This window comes from Aphelocoma coerulescens (assembly GCF_041296385.1).
Source record: "Aphelocoma coerulescens isolate FSJ_1873_10779 chromosome Z unlocalized genomic scaffold, UR_Acoe_1.0 ChrZ, whole genome shotgun sequence".
Lineage (NCBI taxonomy): Eukaryota > Metazoa > Chordata > Aves > Passeriformes > Corvidae > Aphelocoma > Aphelocoma coerulescens.
Window position 1 is genome coordinate 51,664,446 of NW_027184085.1, and position 11,366 is coordinate 51,675,811.

General features: G+C 39.7%; 1 long non-coding RNA gene across 1 annotated transcript in view; it reads right to left on the reverse strand.

Annotated features, from left to right (window-relative positions):
* Nucleotides 1-5,076, reverse strand: part of LOC138103776 (uncharacterized) — a 46,385-nt gene extending 41,309 nt beyond the window's left edge. Inside the window, exon 1 of the long non-coding RNA XR_011147847.1 lies at nt 5,004-5,076. This is a non-coding gene — a long non-coding RNA (uncharacterized lncRNA). The remainder of the gene's footprint in view (nt 1-5,003) is intronic.
* Between the last annotated feature and the right edge of the window lie 6,290 nt (nt 5,077-11,366).

Below are 11,366 nucleotides of genomic sequence, written 5' to 3' on the forward strand. Positions count from 1 at the left end.
GTGCTTTAACAGAAATGCACACAAAGAGATGGAACGTGTTATCCTTTGGTGAAAGGGTGGACCTGGCCTGTGAGAAAGTAAAAAGCAATAGGAATACATATGGAAAAAGGGCAGCTGAGTGACAGAGTAATGGACAGACAATTCACCAGAAAGAATTATATGCTCACTACATCAATGCATATTTCTCAGGGGCATGAATTAAGGATCTTTGCTCCCACACATGTAGCAAAACCCCTAGAGGACGTCAGAGCACTTGTTTGCACTGTGGAGTGTGCACATGAAACCAGTTTCCTTACTGATGGACATAAGATTACTGTGGTGATCTGTTAACCCACTGCTTTTGTGATGCCATGTTCCCCCTCCTGCTCTCCCCTGCCCTTAGCCCTGGCCATGCCCTTGGGTTCTCCCTATTGGTTCCTGTACCCCAACCCCACCCAGGGACTGCCCCTAAGAAAAGACTCCTGCACCCCGACCACAAGGTCTCTCTGCCTCTGAGGGTCACTGGGACAAGATGTGATTAAAGTCTTCTCACAACCTCATGGGAGACCCTTCTCACCTCCTTTGCCATCACTGGTTGTAGCACTGCTAGCTGCCAGAGTAAGAACCGTGGGGCCGTCTGAAATGGACTGCGGCAGTGTGACCATGGTCACATTGCCCTAAGCATCCCTGATGAGCTCTCAGGAAAGCTGCAGCCTGCTAAGATAAATCTAGCGACTACAACAGATTACAATAAACACTATTTCTGGATATTGGAGTGCTCCCTGGTCTCGACACCATGAGCAGCCACTTAAAACAGGTTGCTATGCATTTCTGGATCAAATTAATCATAGATGAGAATCAGCTCTGTCTTGCAGCTCCATTATACCTTTTTGCAGCACCAAAAGACACACACTGGATTGTTAAACAGAAACGTAGTTTTGAGCAGCTCTTTAGAAGTCACACCTGAGAAACAGAGTTCTGCAATGGCTACTGGAATGAACCACAACCAGAGATTGAGAACCATCTAGCATTTTACAGGGAACATCTAGAGGCTAACAGAAATTAAATGTAAATATATATATATATATATATATATATATATATATATAATGCAAAAGCATCATTCTGTATGGGATACTTTTACCGTCTCGGATTTTTGTTTCTTTTGCTATTGTTTGTTATTCAGCATTTAAGGTGCATTCCCTTGGAAATGCTTTTAAACCTCTCTCTACAATGGCCATGCTAAGATATTCTGACAGAAAGAAGAAATGTGCCCCCAATTTAAAAGCACAAGGATCAGCACCTTGCGTGTCCTGACAAAGATGGGAATTCATACAAAAAGCAAGAGACAGCTCCAGCTGATTATTTTGCATCACCACACTCCAATGCCAACCAAACACTTACCAAAGAATGCAGTCAGTGCCACTGGTACAGGAATTCAACATTGCACCAAGCCAGTTAACTTGTCTATCTCATGGAAGTGTGAAGCCAAGGTAAGAACATTACCTAATTCATACTTAAAGTGCTTTGCTAAAATACTACCCACTAAATGCAGGAATAATTTTGTACCTGCGGTTCTCTGCAGGCTTTACTTGATTTATTTTTTTTTTACTCCACTTATCACATTTTTAGCAGCAATAAACTATTCAAACAAAGCTAACTTATAAATTATGAAAGCTTTGAGAGAAACACCAAAGTGAGTGACCACTCAAAAAGAAAACCCCAGACCCTTAAAATTCCATAACTAATAGTCTGTAAATGGATGAAAAATACATGCTTCAACCTTGTCATTACCTTGATAAAAAAAAAAAAAAAATGGCTGCACTTCTGAGGTAAAGTTTTTTTTGGCAGAGTTAGAGTTTAACACAAAAGCAAACAATTACAGAGTGCATTTTTCATTTTTGAGGGCAATTGGCTTTTTTAGCCCCCGTATCTTCATCACTGCTGTTTGATGAATCAGCTTTCCTGTTAACTAGAGGTGCAGACCCATCATCTAATGAAAACACTGCATTTTATGATTCCCCAGGCTGTAGTTCTGCATATTAAAATAGAATTTCAATCTCAATGTAAGAAATAAAATCAAATCTAGCATCTGTGGCTTGAACAGAACAGATAAAAATGCTGCTCATTTAATTTTCACAGTATTTTTTAATGTTAGACAGTATAAAAAGAGGCCCTGGATGTAATTAAAAAATGCCTATAAATTAGAAATAAATTGGTAAAAAACAGCACAATTGTTCAGTACATGGTTTAGTTGCATTAAGCGTACAAATTTGATGGCAAAGAGTTTCATGTCCTATTTAAAAGTAACAGAACTACAATTATACCATTTATTACGTATTGCTTTCATCTGTGCAATAAAAATAGATCTAATATGAACGGGCTTATCTCATTAATCTCTTTAGGTTTCTTAACACTTTCCAGTGGGGGAAAAAAAAAATTGTATAGTATGCCTCAAGAGCACCTTAGCTTTCTTAAAGCTACTGTACATGAAAGGGACCAATACAGTCTGTCAGGAAGTACCAAAAATGATGGAATTTTGGGAGAACAACTGAATCATATTTCTTTCAGTTCAATGAGAAGATCCTTAACATTGTGATACAAGAAAAGAAATAGCTAACACTAGTGCTAAGACAAAACAGCCTTATAAAGGTTTCTGTGCATTAAGTCTACTTCATTTGAACTATATTATTTTTTGTCTGTAGTGGCTTTTGATCCTCCCCTATAAATTAAGAAAATTTGCATTTTTTTCTCCCCTTTTTAGTCCCTTCCCATCCCAAGTTAAGGTACATGCTTCCTCCTGCTGCTGAACTCATGAACTATGTCACTGTTGGTTTGCTATCCCATTTAATTTTTGCTAATATTGTTTTCCAGCATACATTTTTCTGTAAAAACCCTGGGGATTTAGTATCAAAAGAATAAGAAAATGATGCTACAAAGCATTAGAACCAATCCTGCTTTTTAAATTTTTTTTGTTTCCTTTAATTTACTTCTCTCTTTAAGAATAGCTACTTAGCAAGAGTGGTATTTTCTGTAAGAATACCCAACGTTGTGAGAAACAGATGGATCTCTAGCCATCAGTGCCAAACTTTGTCTAAGAGTACAGGTAGAAGGCACGTTAAGAAGGACCATGTTCTAATAAGCTGAAATTTCTACAAATTAAGAGTAATGTAAACTTATTAATGGAAACTGTGACTGTCCAAGAACTTAAATTACAGGTGTCATAAATTATGAAGTCATCTCTGAAAGGAAGAGCAAGGGGACTGAAAAAGCCTAAAGCTATTATTACAGATAGATGGACAAGTTTAAAGTGTACTGCTTCACATTTGTGCCTGTATCCAGAGGCCACCAAGTCCTGAATAGTTTTTTTAGCTCAGGAAAACTAAGGACTAGCTCAGATCAGCCTTACTCTGCAGCTGTCCACCTTCACACTCATCACCAACATAGTGTCATAGACAAAGGCAGCAGACCCTGAGGAGCATGTGTCGCAGTGACCGCTGCTGCCCACTGCCCAGGCTGGCTCCAGCAGCGTGCGTGGGAGTGCGGAGCAGCCGCAGGCACGGAGCTTTAAGGCTGCTCCTCTGAAGCCTCTGCTCTACCCTGGGGAGCACAGGCTCCAGACACTGTAGCAGTCAGCAGCCCTCGACGAAGGGAAAGATAAAAAGTAGCAGGGAGGCTTGCCACGGGATATAATCCAAGACTGATTGAAGCGGATCTCCGGTGAACAAGCAACAGTTGCAGGGTGACCATACCTTATAAAGGAGGGTGGAACAGGGGGAGTAACTCGACCAGGGACCAATAGGAGGATGAGGAGGGAGGAGTGCCAGAGGGGAGGACCTACACCTGGTCCAATGGTCTTGGTGGGAGGAGGGAGAGGGGTCACATGCCCCAATGGGGCGTTGAGGTTTAGGGGATTTCCAAGAGGTGAGGTATCCGAGGGGGCAGGGTCTCGGGGGGTTAACAGGGACCATATTAGGGTAATTAGGGAGGGCTTGGGTGACAGACACAGAACAATACAGAACTCCGGGAGGGGTTTGGGTGATTGGCAGGGAAGGAGCCAGAACAAAGGGAGGGGATAACCACATTGGGAGTACCGGGGGAGCGGCTTGGATCTGGGGCAAACCAACTGGGAATCAAAGTGGGGGAGATAGGGATGAACCATTAGGAGTACAAAGAACATACAAAAATACAATAAAACATTGCACCACCACAGGCATGACACCTTCTTCACAAAGGATCCTTGAACTGAGCTTTTCTAGAATACAGAAATGAGAAAGAATACATTTTTTCATCAATTTTTTTTAACTTTGCAATTTGAAATTGTTAAATTTGTGGTCGTACGGGCAAAATCCTACCTGGTTTTCTAGTGCTACTCCACTATGAAGAACAAACATTTTGACTGCTAATATGATATTCAGTCTTAGGCAAGTGGAATACTATTGCATGGTGCAACGACAATTTAACTAGCCTTTCACAAAGCAGTCTTAGAAGATCATTTGTGCAAACAGAAGCAGTTCTTGGTGAATATTTTACAATGATGTGTGAAGAAGGGGCAGTCAAATAACTAACTCATAAGCACAAGTTAACTATTGGGAGACAGCAAATGTTGGTTCAGACAGAAGATGTTAATTACAAAGCCTGAGAAGCCGAATTCACCCAAATCTTGTCAAGATAGAGGGGACAAGGATCATCTCAGAGATTGCTGAATCATTCCTCAAAGGACTACGCATGCCCAGGGAGAAAGGCGAAAAGTTCACTGCGAGGATGAGTACTGGCCTTCATCAGAAAGACCCCTGAGGAAGAGGAGAGGCCTTCCTCAGCGCGACCACCAGGACACACAGCGCATGCGTGGCCCATATGCTAATGACTTCCGAGAAATAATTTGTTTAACCACACCTGTCCCAATGAATGTGATGAATATTCATAATTTAACCCTTAATACTGTGTTGTAGAGAGCACCAGGTGTCTGTGTTTGGAGGAGCGATCCCCACACACCCGGCGCGCCGAATAAAGCAAATACCCACCTCTCTGACTCTGTCTCTGAAGTGTCTCCTGGCCCGGTTGCGGCGCGATTCATGTGTTACAATACTGCAATGGCTTTACTTTCAGTAAAACAGTCTCACAGCAATGTGTATTTTGGCTACTGCTCAGGCTACTGTTTTGCATTGGAGAAATAAAAGTGTGTCCGAAGATCTCTGAAGCACAGGCAATTTAGTGAAGGACTTTTTAAAGTGTATTATGTAATTTTGCCCTTGTACTTTCATTTTAAAAGTCAAAAGACTTTGCAGAATGAGTAAAAAATAAAGTAAAATCCACATCCTGTGGGCATAAACACAAGCAGTTCTTCTTTCCTAGGGAAACAAGTCTCGGTCTTTACTTTCAGACAAAGATTTTTAAAGGCCAGTAGTAACCTTAGATCTTCTATTCTGAACTTGAGTACAAAAAAGCAAGGAATGTATGCACACACACAAACACAACCTAACTTTCATATATTGCTTCAGTCATTTTCCAAACATGTCTGGCTACAACAAAGAATAAGAAACATTATCTACATGCCCAGGTTATCTATAAAATGTATATAGTGTTTCCTTACTCCTCTCTTACATGTAAGTGCACTGTTCAGATGCACATTCTTAAATCTGACAAAATTTTCCAGAATATCTGTGTCTGTAATATATATATTTGCTAATGGATTCTCAATTTCCTGATTCTCAAATTCTTGGTTATTCACCTCTCATTTATGAAAGTAATGCAAAAAACCCTTGTGCTTCTTTCTAAAATTCCAGATTATTTTTCAAAGGCAGTTTCTCTCCAGAATCAGGATCCCTCCCAACAATCTTCAGTCTAGTTGTTCCAAGAGTGTGACCTCAAGGGTTTACACTCTTGCTCAGAGTTGGTATTGGCTGGTACTAGCCCTGGTGTCTAATTCACACCTGTTTTAGCAAATCAGTCTGGTTTCAGGAACTAGAAGAAGAGGATGAAGCAGAATAAGGGTTTTATTTTTCCTTCATTCTCCTACCTTTTTGAAATATCAATTTCTTGTTTTAAGGCTCAGTGGAGATATTTTTTCCTTTGATTTTTAGCAGTGAACACAACAAATCTGAAATTTCTGTCCACTTATAAAAGTAGATGCAGATGCTGACATATCTTAAGAAAGAACAGTACAGCCATGCACAAACAATACAATTTTCTGGCAGCTCCAGGCAATTTCATGATGCAAGTGATCAATCAACAGACTAGAGGTGATGCTTTGTTGGACCTGTCTTGTCTGTTACTCACAGACAAGAAAGAAGTGGTGGAATGGATGAAGATAAGAGCAGCTTTGGCTGGAGTGACCAAGAGACTTTGAAGATTAAGGGTCTAAGAGAATTTAACAAAACAGAATTACAGCTTCAGTTTTCAGGACTGATGATTTTTGGAGCTTGAACAAAGGAAGCAGTAACCCAGAGGATGGAGGATTGAGTTAGGGAGAACTCAGGCCAATTAAACTTACAGAAGCCTTTGGAATCAGAAAGGAAAAAAGAAAATGCTTCATCCTTATTGAAGAAAATTGAAAAGAGGATGGAACAAGGCAACTTACAGACCATTGCCCTCAACCTGGTTCTGGAAGGGAAAAGAGCAAATTCCCTTGAAGCCATGTCTACACATATGAAGGGCAAGGCAGATACTGGGTTTACCAAGGGCAAATCCTGCCCAACCTTCCTGATTGCTTCCTGGGATGAAATAACCAGCACAAGGAGAGGGCAGTGGATGATACATACATTGATTTGGACAAAATTTTTAATACATCAACCTGTAGTTTCCTTCTGACCAGTTTGGTGAGATATGGGGATGGGTAAGTGGATAGTAAAGCAGGTGGAATATTGTGTCAAGTGCTGGGCTACTCAACCACTACAGTTAGTGGCTACCACCATTGATGCAAACAGCAGCTCTGCAGGATTTCCCTGGGACCTTGAGGGGCAGCAGGCTGCCCAAAGGCAGCAGTGATCCTCAGCAGCAAAACTGCTGCTGAGTCACATCCCAGTTTGCACCAGCACAGGGACAGCAGCAGGGACAGGCATAGATCCTACCCTGCTGCTTGGCACCAGGAGTGCAGGGTCCAGGTCTGGAGCCTTGGATGCATGAAGGGAATTGAAGGGTGATGGGCTGGTTGATCCTGGGGAAGAGAAGGGTAAGAAGAGACCTCATGGCTTTCTGACACTACCTGGTGGGAAAAGACAAGACAAAGGAGGTATTTGGTGATAGGAAGGAGCATCAGTCTCAAAATTTGGAACATGGGAAAGCCTGATAATGCAAACCAAAAGTACCATGAGGGCAGTGAAACAGTGAAAAACTTTGCCCAGAGAGGTTGTAGGGTGTCCCATACTAGAAATGTTTAAGACTTAACCAGACATGTCTCTGAATGAGCCCTGTTTTGAGCAGGGCATTGGATTAGATAACCTCCAGAGGTCTCTGCTGAGGCCCCTGCTGCCCTGAATTATTCTGGGTGATTCAATGATTTTAAATATTCTGGTTATATATACATTCAGACAGAAAGCATATTTAAAAGTTTTCCTGCAATAACCTTACTTTTTTTGTTAAATTTATTACAGCTCATGGTGTTCCTGGTTTTACAAGGAAGGTCTAATTTGCACTTGTTAAGTTTCCTTAGAACATACCCTGGGCTTGTCTTGTAATCATATGCATAGAAATCTTTCTGATTTAAACCAAAAGTTCTCTCAAATAGCACGAGTCCTTCATCAATTAGGCCTCAAGTTGCTTCCTTGGCAGGCTGTGGGTCATATGGACTGTACAATCTATGTATTTTTTTCCTTTGCCACAAACTATTGAACCATTAGGAGAATTCTTTTTTTCTTCTTCTTTCAGTGAGAAAAGAGATTAAGAGATCAATCATGCAAGTGTGTCTGACAAAAAAAGGGAAAGTTTTAGCACAATGGCACGTTCATAGCCACATTATGCAATTAACTACTATGTACTAACTGCTGTGGAAGATTACTTTTCTTATTGTAATATGATAAAGTTTATCCTATGGGATGTAGTCCCAAATCAAGGAATTTAATGTAAAATGCCTACAAATACAATCTGTGTTGAATTTTCAGGATCGGGGGGTTTTTTTCTGTGTTCTTCTCCAGTTTGTAGGGGTTTATTTTGGGTTTGTTTTTTCCCCTTTGATTTTCTATAATATTTAGGGCTTAAAAATAATCAGAAACTGCTTCCTGGTACCATAGGATGTGACAGTCCTTATTTGTGAATTAAAATGACAAAGTTGTAACCTTTTGTAACTCAAAATCGTGTATGTGCTAATTTGTTGTGGGAATTGTTCTGGAAATCAAAGGTGGGAGACAGGGATGGCTTGCCACCATGATGGTTTAGAAATATGATAACTTTTGTTTCCCACTCAAATAGCCCAGCTGGGAGAGGGTGGCAGCACCGTTTCCTCCAAACCACTTATCCATAAAGCGCTGAGTTTACAGATATTTTAAAATGCTACCATGTGAATAATATTCCTGTGTACATATTCTTAGTTTATGGGCACTTGCCATATGGCGTTCCTGCAGTTCAGCCTTTTTTTTTTTTTTTAACATACAGTGCATGTGCTTGTGTCAGTCTCTTCCCACTGAATTTTGTTCATAATTAATCTCTCAGTTCACGTAATCACATCCTCTGTATATTCTCCTAGTGAAAGAAGTGAGTTCTCAGGGGTGTAACATCCTAGGCTTTACTTTTATCTGTCCATGTTCAAGAATGCTAATGTGATTCTCCTTCTTAGCAAAGAAACTGAGGATTTACAGTAGTCCTTCTCTCTCCACTGAGGGGTTCTTCTTCCTCAAGGCTTTGAAGAGCTGACCTTGCAAAGAATTGGTTTAATGCACCCCCTTTTAGAAAAGAGCTTACCTGTTTCCTCAGCCTGATGCAGATACTATTAAAAGGGGTTTCCATGGATACTGACATCAATAGGAAATGAAAGACGGCTGTCCTCCTTTCTGACCCACAGGAGTTTCTCACTGTTGCTATGGCAAAGCTTACAGATGTCGCTGGCATTGTTTTGCATAATCTGATTTAAAATCTACAGTCTGGGCAAACATATTCTTTAGGGTATTTCTGGGCAGAACAAGTAAAAAGTTGTGAATGATAACAGCCTTAGAAGTTTTCTCAAACTTTAGGATAATTTGTAAAACAAATGGATTATTTTACTAAATATACTTTTCTGTGGTCTCTCTCAGAGACATAAATAGAATGTTCAAAAGAGAATGAAACTCAGTACCTTCTGAAGTTCTCTTATAGTAATTATCAATTAATTTGAAATTAAACATCACAGATTTACACCAGCTACCCCATATATATAAAATTGATTCTCAAGATATAAACCTGCAAATAACTACATTTCCTCATTGTGGACCTGGATCAAAGACCAGATAAAAGGAAGTACCTCATCTCATGTAGGCAGTGTGTGAACCTGTGTGCAAACCCAAGTTAAATATTAATGATAAAAGGATACAAGTATTTTAACAACTTAGTATCAAGTACTCACTTTTTATGTTAGATAGCCTTTATTTTATTCATTTTATTTTTTGATCAGGAAGGTTTTCGGAAATGTTCCTGCACTTAATAAATAAAATGTTTTCTTTAAAAAAAATTAAACACTTTTCCCACTTTTTCCAATACATACTCAAAAAAGAAAACAACCTCCTCCCCTTGAGATCCACAAACTTTCCAAGTGGCATAGATGGAACTTCTCCAGCAGTTAAAGATTTACTGCATGTGTCTCAACACTTGGAGATGGATATAGGATGTTCTGCCAAAAAGAAGAAATTGAAAATTGGTAGAGGAAGTAACTGGGGGAGAATACCAGTCAAAGAAAGGATCTGACCTCCCCAGTGAGGCATTATTTTATCATTTTATGTCACCTTGATTAGTCTGTTTGCTTGAATCTTCTGTGTGTATGTTTTATTGTTCTATTTCCCATCCTGGCCAAAAAGGGCACATTTATTGTTTAGTAAGCAGAATTAGGCTGGCTGCAGTTTACATAGTCAATAGCAGTCAAACACTAAGGTCAGTGTCTATCACATCTTGGAAAAATTGAGGTTACAGCAGGTGAAATTATCATTCAATTTTGGTTTTATGGCTCTAATAGAAAGCCACAGAGTCCCTGACCCCTGCTGCCACTCATGTCTTGCTCTAATAGCAATAGATGACCTTTGACACTCAATTAAAACAGGAAATAAGGCAAAGAAGGGGTCAGTATGCACGTTTGACCAATCAGAGCTTTTGGAACAAAAGGTCTTAATAGGCTTTTGAAGAGGAAGGAAGGGGGCAAGAGGGGAGGGCAGGAGGGACAGATAAAAGGGGGGAGGAGAAGAGAAAACAAAACAAGAATGGAGGAAGGGGTAAAGGGGCAGGAGAAAGAAAAAAAGCACTTCTGCACTTGTATTTTGGATGACTTTAAGTGCATTAAAGCAACCTGCTGCATGGCAATTTATACACACACTCTACTAAAAGCACAGGTCTGTCTTCCTGGCTGCTTGAGTGGGACATGGCTGATGCCTTTGGTTTTAGAATGTAATAAAGAGCCCTTTTATTTAACAGTCCTTGCTATATGAATGAAAAATATATTATTCATCTTCATCTGGTGCCTCTGTGTGAGGGGAAAGCAGGAGGAGAGTCACTTGATTTTGAAAGCTAACTCCAAATAACATTGCAAGTGAATGGGATCTGCTAAGAGAAATGGTTTGCTGATTAATCTGACACCTGCCACCAGATCTCAGAGAAAAGGAGGCCCTACCAAATGCTCTTACTTGAAAGGATAGGTTTTTACCAAAGAATAAGAGTGCTTTAACCATCCCCGGTCTAATTCTACATTTTTATTGTGGGCTGCATTAATCTTACAGATTTTTAAGGCCATATGAATGTATAGGAACAACATAATTTTACTTGCAGTAAGATACAGAAGGTGACCTCACAAAAATGCCCCAAAAGAAGTCATCAAATTTGGACTGAATACCAATGGTAGTTTCAGAAAGCTATTCAGGCTTGCTTGAATTCAACTAAGAAACCACCTGGCATGACTTTTACTTTAACTTTTTGCAGGTGTTAATAGGTCTTGCTCTTAGAAAAGGCATGCACATTTTCTTTTTGTGATTTTCCAAGCTTATGTTTTCAGTTGTTGAACTGCCATTTAAAAAAAAAATATTTTTCTTTTTGCTGAACAAAAAAAACACAGGAAAATATCAGTTTGGGATTGAAAAAAAAAATTTCAAAAATGGGTTTCTCTTAAAAATGTTTAAATTGAAAATAGATTAATTTTGGAAACACTGGAAATTTCTTAAAAGATCTTTGACAGTGAAACATAGAAAAGTTTCAGAACTAACCTACCCCCAAGTTTTGCA